Below are 7620 nucleotides of genomic sequence, written 5' to 3'. Positions count from 1 at the left end.
GTGGTATCAGTAGCATTCTTTAGTGTTACCCTTCATTTTTCTAGTTCTGTGTTCCATTTGGAATACTATTGTAACTTAATTTATAATCTTTGTGATCAGAATAAATAAACTACAACTGCTGAAGTTTTAAATAAAGAGACAATTTTAGGTGTGCATTACATTTTATGTGCTTAGTACTTTCCTATAAGTATTAAGTTTTCTTATATGATTTATATATTTATTATGTGATTCTTATATGATTTCTTTGAGATCCATAAATAAAACATCTCAGAACAGGAAAAGAGTAGGTAAGAAGTCATAAAAATACTATTATGGTGTCTTAATGGCTAAGTGTAAAGAACATGTAACAAAACAGTTGGAAGATTCATTTGCTCTTTTTTCTATTTTCTCATCCTTCATTGTAGAAACCTTCTCACTATGAAGTGCCAAGTCGTCTGGACCTTTCAAGCCTCGTCTCAGTGACAGAAGTGATGGGATTAGGACATGTGCTCCAATGACTGGCTTTTAGGAAGTTCACAATAAAGCAATACCAGTACATATAAAGAAACTTTTGTGAGTGATGTGGATTGACTTCCTCAATTGCCAAAATTAAATTCATATGTCAAAACATCAAATTAAGTACATTATAATATATGCAGTTCAACTGGCATCACTAACACTTCCATAAATCAAATGCAAACTAAAAGCTCTATATCAAAAACCAACATCTAAGGCAGTGTTGGAAATACAAGAAGGAACACAATAAATCTAATAGAATGAGATCTTTAACACTGGCAATGTGAAATGATAGCTGAATTTTTAACCAATCTTGGAAATTTCAGGTGTCCACTAATGATGTGATTGTAGTTGCGGAACTGACCTTGGTATTAAGATTAAAGGTAAAACTCAAAGGAAGCTAAGGTTGCTGCACTATTGTAGCTCCATAGTGTGACCCTCCCTGATAACGGTATAGCACAGAGTAGAAGCTACGTCAGTAAAATGTATAGGAAGGATTTTCCACTGAGAATAATTGCAGGGGGTGATCATCACTCTTGTATTGAAAATGTACAGCCCATATTTCTACTTTAAATTCTAGAGTATTTCTGATCTGAAGACAATTATAACACACCAATTTTTTTGTGAGTACTGAGCCTTTAGGTGTGTATTACTGTAATATTTGTAAAATCTTTAGAGGCATGGAGTGGCCTGACCCTCAAATTTCATTCTGTTAAGTATCATGGAGAAATGTTCATAATGATGCAATTCACACTCATCTAAGTCGGAATCAGGCAACTGAGATAAGACATTAGGCTCATTACTCCAGTGACGAGGTTTGTGAACTATGAAATAAATACAATGCTTGATAATAAATGTACTCACTATCTTGCCCATGTAATTGTAACCCCTCTGTACAGTATTTTCACAATAAAATAAAAAAATAAGAAATAAAAAAATAAAAAAGAAATGTACTCATTACCTTGCCCATGTAATTGTAACCCTTCTGTATATTATTTTCACAATAAAAAATAAATAAAAAATTTAGAAACCTCCCCAAAATAAAAAATAACATTATTTCACAATGTATATGCGTTTCTGAAAATTTATGCAGTATCAATTACCAAATGTAAAAATGGGACAATTGTCCATCGCTTATATTATCAGAAGTTAAGATACTCCTGAATTATACTTTCTTGCTAGAGGATCATAGGGAGACTGCTGATGGTTGGTACCTTTTCAGGTGCTCCTATACATTTGTAAATTTTCTTTGAGGAAGTGTTTTTCCATCGTTTGTTTTGAGGTATTCAAAATATCAGTACTGTCACTAACCACAAACATAGAACAGCAAAGATGATGGGATACCTTGCCAAAGAACTCAGAAATCACAGGAAGTGATAGGAAAGAGACACCAGAGGACCCAAAGCCTCATTGCTGTCTTCTGGATCGCCAAATACTGTTTAAAATGCTTTATATTTATTCTACTACAGGGGTGAGGTAGTGAGTGGCTACACGTATGTCCACAAACTAAGGCATCAATCTAGCTTGTGGTTACAAGTATTAACTGAGGTATTGTTTTTATACATAGTGATAATTGAATCCCTTATTTTTAGGGAGCAGAAGGGAACAATAGTCATTACAACCATAGCACAGGCATCCATCTTGTCTCCAAAGAATTAAACTTTTAGTGTACAACAGCACTAACTTAAATACTTTTGAGGTAATAACCCATACCCCTGTCTTCCCTTAACTGTTTGACTTTTCCAGAGCACAACTCTCAGGCTTTTGATTGCCATTTGAGATGGCTTCCCAATATATCCCTTTCCAGGTATAACAATTTGACTCTAGAATCCCTCACAAGTACTATTACAGATCGGTTATTTTGAAAGGCTATTTTTTTCTAGGGTAGGTTCACTTTTTTAAATTGTATTTTATTTAAAGGTACTGCATAGAGTAGTTACAGTTACATGAGTAAGGTACATTCCATGTTGAATATTGTTACCCACTCAATTGTTGCTCTCCTTTCCCACCCCCACCCTTACCCCCCCCACCCCAAAGTTGTAAAGTTCATTGCCAGTAGAGTGTATTGTGAATGTCATTGTTGCAATGGATCACTTCTTTCATCATTATGTTATTTCCCTTTCCTTCTCCAAATCAGAAAATGTATATACAAAATGGAAGGTATCAGAATCAAGACAGAGATGTCCAGGGATACATCAAAGACAAATGAAATAAAATAAGATCTAGATACACTACTTTCCGACATCATGGTTGATACCTGAAAAAAAAATTGTTGTTTCCATGTCTTGGAGTTCATTTCAATTAGCATCATTTTGTATGGTCAAATGTACATAGCTCTGGAGCCAGCAATCCCACTCATGGGCATTTGTCGAAATTATCTCTAGATACTTAATGGATGAAAAATGAATTGAAAATAGCAGAGAAAAACAAATCATCATGCAGGTATTCTGATTTTGTAATTCTAATATGAAAGAACTAAAGCTTTTGTTTCATGAAGAAGGAAGTTTAGCCTGTAATTTAAATGCAAGTCATCAGTTGTAATGAGTCTAAAGTCTTTTCCTTCAAGATATTCAAGAGTACTATACTCATCCTCTGAAAAGGATTGTTTTATTATTATTTTATTTTATTTTATTTTAATTAGCTTTGCTTAATATTAATTTACTTGTAGAAAATAAGTTAAAATATCTTCTCTCCGGCTGGGAAGGTGGCTGAGTGGTAGTATTTGCTTTGCATGCAAGAAGCCCTGCGTTCAATTCTTCAGTACCACATAAGCAAAAAGAAAAATGCCAGAAGTGGCGCTGTGGCTCAAGTGGTAGAGCGCTAATCTTGAGCTGAAGAGATGAAGGACAGCGTCCATGCCCTTAGTTCATGCCCCACGACCGGACTCCAAAAAATAAAACACTAAAACTACAAGCAAAAGTCTGTTTTTGCAGCATTATTACCATATCTAAGATATGCAACCAGTCCAGATGCCCCTCAATAGATGAATGTATCAGGAAAATGTGGTATATATATATATATATATATATATATATATATATATATATATATATATATACACACAATGGAATTTCGTGCTGCTATCAGAAAGAATGGCACAGTCCCTTTCTTAAGAAAATGGAAAGACATGGAAAAAAATCATTATGTGAAGGAAGCCAGACTCAAAGAAACATAGGCTCTATGGTTTCCCTCATTTTTATTAATTAATATATGCTTAGGATAGTCCTGGCAGATAGGTTCATTTTCTTACACTCTTAATGGTCGCTGTATGTGTGTGTGTGTGTGTGTGTGTGTGTGTGTGTGTGTGTGTGTGTGTGTGTGTGTGTGTGTGTGTGTGTTTGCAGTAATGAAACCTGACTCGGAGCCTCAAGATCTTGCGTGTTTTTTCACTCATGACTGACTGAATCTGTACTATTTTAACCAAGGTTTCACTCTGTGTTTGATTGAACAATTGAACATAAATATCTCATGGATTGCTACCCCAGTCATCTGTGAACCATGGTCTTCCAATTTCAGCCTCATGAGATGAGATTCTGACATCTAGCTCTATTGCCAAGTGTCATTTGCTTTGTTTGGTTTGGTTTTGTTTTTGTTGTTTTTGTGCATCCAAAATCTGTATGGAAAACAAATAATTTATAATCAGGACTATTCACATAAAATGTGTGTTGTTTAAAGATTACCTTAATAATGTAATCCTTTTGCATCCACATTATGTGATTTGATTTTTTGAACTCTATTGTTGCAGTCAAGTGACTTATATATAATTTGAATCTTCTTGTCTTGGTTTTATGGGGTGTTAGGTGTTTAAAAACAATTTATCAATGTTTAACTCTGCACTACTGAAACAAGACCTTCATGATTATTCAGTGCGCTGTAAATCATAAGTTTATCACTACTTGAGGCACCATATGAGAACAAATAGTTTCCTATAATACCTACACATATTTTAGACCTCAATGTCATGCAATGCACACTTCTGCCAAATATGCAAGGGCATCCTTTGTAATTCTCCATGGATTTTCACTGTTCTTCTCTCTACTCTCCAGTGCTAAGTCCTGTGATGCTCATGTTGATTTCCTCCCCTGTTACATTCATCATTGCATCTTGGGAACTACTGGTATGCATTACTGTACTTCTGTTCATTCTCCTTGTGCTTCGGCTTGTACCCCTCTCACCTCGAAGGGGATAAAAATTGGGGATATTTGCTTTACTCTTTATCTCAGACATCTATCTTTACTTTCTAGAAATACATTCATTGAATTCCTTCTGTAAAGTCTAGTGTCCTGAAAATTATTACTGCATCTTCATGGCTTTGTTATGTGGCAGAAGGGAAAAACATAGATCAGTACTGTAACTTAGGTAAAAGATTATTGCAATCATGCTTCAATAGATGCTGTTCATTGGATAATGTTTACTTCAAGGTCTGCCTGCCTGCTTCATTTTCACTGTTTATTTTTCAATGTAGTCTTTTATTCTGGAAAATATTTATGGGCCTAGTGAAGATCAATTCCTACTTCAATTAGTCATTAATTTTATTCCAACCTCATTTCACACATCCTTCTGAGTTTCTTCAGGGTCTGTGTAGTGCTTCACATTTTTAGATATGTTTTAACATTGATGCATCCAATGATGAAGACACACACCTTAAGTCACCATTTTGATGACTGAAAAGAAACCATGCTGCAATCTCACTATATGGCAATTTTCTGGTTTTAAATTCTTTTAGATTAAAATTGATCCTGAACAACAAACATTCTGTGTACAATTTTATATTTTCCTAATTATTTTAGTATACTTCCCAATATTATATAAAGTTAAAACATTATCACTTAGTTTTAGGATTTCTAAAACAGTCAGAGTAAAAGCTCTATTCATTAACAATTTTAAAATAATAGAGTGTCCATTATGTCCATTATGACCAAGTGAGATATTTTAAAATTTTTATTTGTAGTCCTTAAAGGTTTTGCTGGGGAATCAAGTCCAGTGCTTCATGTGTCTTAGTCTACTGTGGGCCTCTGAGCCTGACTTGACCTGTGGTTTTATTTTCACTCAACTGGAATAAAGAAATATTTCACTAGGAATTATTACTTGCTTAATTTCTCCAATATTTCTCGCATACATAAGAGTAATATAATTCTACACTGACTGAAAATGGTGTTTCTATTAGAGTAATTGTTTCTTTTTTTGTATCCCCACTCTTCATTGTCTTGTCCTTTTCCTATCTTCCCTTCCCATAAAACTTGACTGGATCCACTGGAAACCCACTTGCAGTCAGCCTCATCCTTAAAAGCCCAACCTTAACTAACCTACCCCCTGGTAGTCTTGCTATAAACTTTCAAAGTCCTGACTGCAACCAGAATCCTTCCTGAAAGTCCTTCTCTGCTATAGGGAAAGCCTTCTTCAACTCCACCCCTTCCTGGAATCCCTGTTCTGCACCACCAAAAACCAGGCCACATCCACATCTCCTCCTATGATCCGCCTTACTGAACCAAGAACCCCGCCTACATCAGGCTCCTCCCTCTAATCCTAACTTCATCCACCAGATACCCTGTCCCTAACTATTCTAATCCCTCATTGTCCCATTGCTCCCATATTCAATTACATCCAAGCTCCTATCGTCCCTTTCATACACCACTCCCATCCAGACTTCTCCTTCGACCCCTCCTGGTTTCATCAGAAACTCCATCCATAACTAGTCTACTTCTAAGTGGCCTAATGTCTTAAACCCAGTCCTGAACCTGCCTCTTCCCACAAAGCCATTCATGCAACACCAAAAACCCTCCACCTCTCTATAACTGCCTTTGTAGCCCGCCTTGGTTAACCAGAAGCTTCTCACACAGCCCATCTTCTGCCTGGAGAGCCAGCCCTGTTCCACCACAGCCTTCTCTACCTCCATATCTACTCTCTGAATGGCTGTATTGTTCCCGTGATGAATCCTCCCCTAATTGGATCCTCCTGCAGATCCACACTCTACTCAACCTGTTACCCTGCCCATAATTACCCTACACATTTGTAGACCTTCCACTCCTTCTCAAAGTCCCTCTTCCAATTAATCCCATGGCTCCAAGCCCTGACCTGCTCTAGAAAACCCCCACTAGACAACCCCCAACACACTATCCCATCTCTCGACACCCATATTGCTCCACTGCAAACCACTGTATCTGTTGGCCTCCCTCTGGATGCCTCACCAGGCTCAACTGTAAATCCCTGTTCCTTCATAGTCCCTTTTTGAAGGTTGCCTTGCCCCACTGGAAACCCTGTCCAAAGTCTAATGTCTTGCCTTGCAACCCTGAAATCCCCACCCAACCTTACTACTCTTTTCGAAGTGGTGACAGGCTACACCAGAAACCCTGTCCTAACTAGTCTAGTCCACTGGATCTTATCCCTGCTATCACAAAGCTCTGGTCCTGAAAAAATTCCTCCATACATTATTACTATATCCTGCTCTGCCAGAAACCCCACCTCCACCCTAACACACTTCCCAAAGGCCTGCCATTCTCCACCAGAAACCGTGCCCATTCCTCTCCCACTTCTTCCCAGCACCGCTATTTCCTCTCACAGACCCTGAAAAGCCTCTCCCTCAAAGCTCCACATTCCTGCACTAGAATCCCCATCTTCTGTCAGCCTCTTGCCTTCATTTTCTTCCCTGCCTTATGGGAAACCTCACTCTACATATCCCACCGGGGCTCAAAGTGCTACATCACAATCCCTCCTCTAAGTAAACTCCTCCTTTGTAGCCTTGTTCTTCCCTTTCAAAGCTCTGCCCCAAACAGACTCCTCCCCAGTGACCCTGCCTTCTTCCACTGAAACCCCATCCACCTGCCAGTCTCCATACTAAAGTCCCACCTACTCCACAAGAGACACTGCTCCTAACAAGTCTAGTCTTTCTTGTCCCCTCCCTGCTGTCTCAAAGCCCTACACAGACTGGCTTTAACCCTCAAAGCCCCAACCTGCTCTACCACAGAGGCTGTGACAATACCAACACCTCATTTGAACCAGACAGGGCTCCACCAGAAACCCCACACCAACTCATCCTTGAAGGCCCCACCTAGTAACTTTTATTACAAATGTGATTTTATAATGGTTACAGAATTCATACTAATCAATATGATAAGAAAACAATAT

This window comes from Dipodomys merriami, unplaced genomic scaffold, assembly GCF_024711535.1.
Source record: "Dipodomys merriami isolate MVZ:Mamm:240054 unplaced genomic scaffold, mDipMer1.0.p SCAF_264, whole genome shotgun sequence".
Lineage (NCBI taxonomy): Eukaryota > Metazoa > Chordata > Mammalia > Rodentia > Heteromyidae > Dipodomys > Dipodomys merriami.
Note: the sequence above shows the minus strand (reverse complement) of the source record.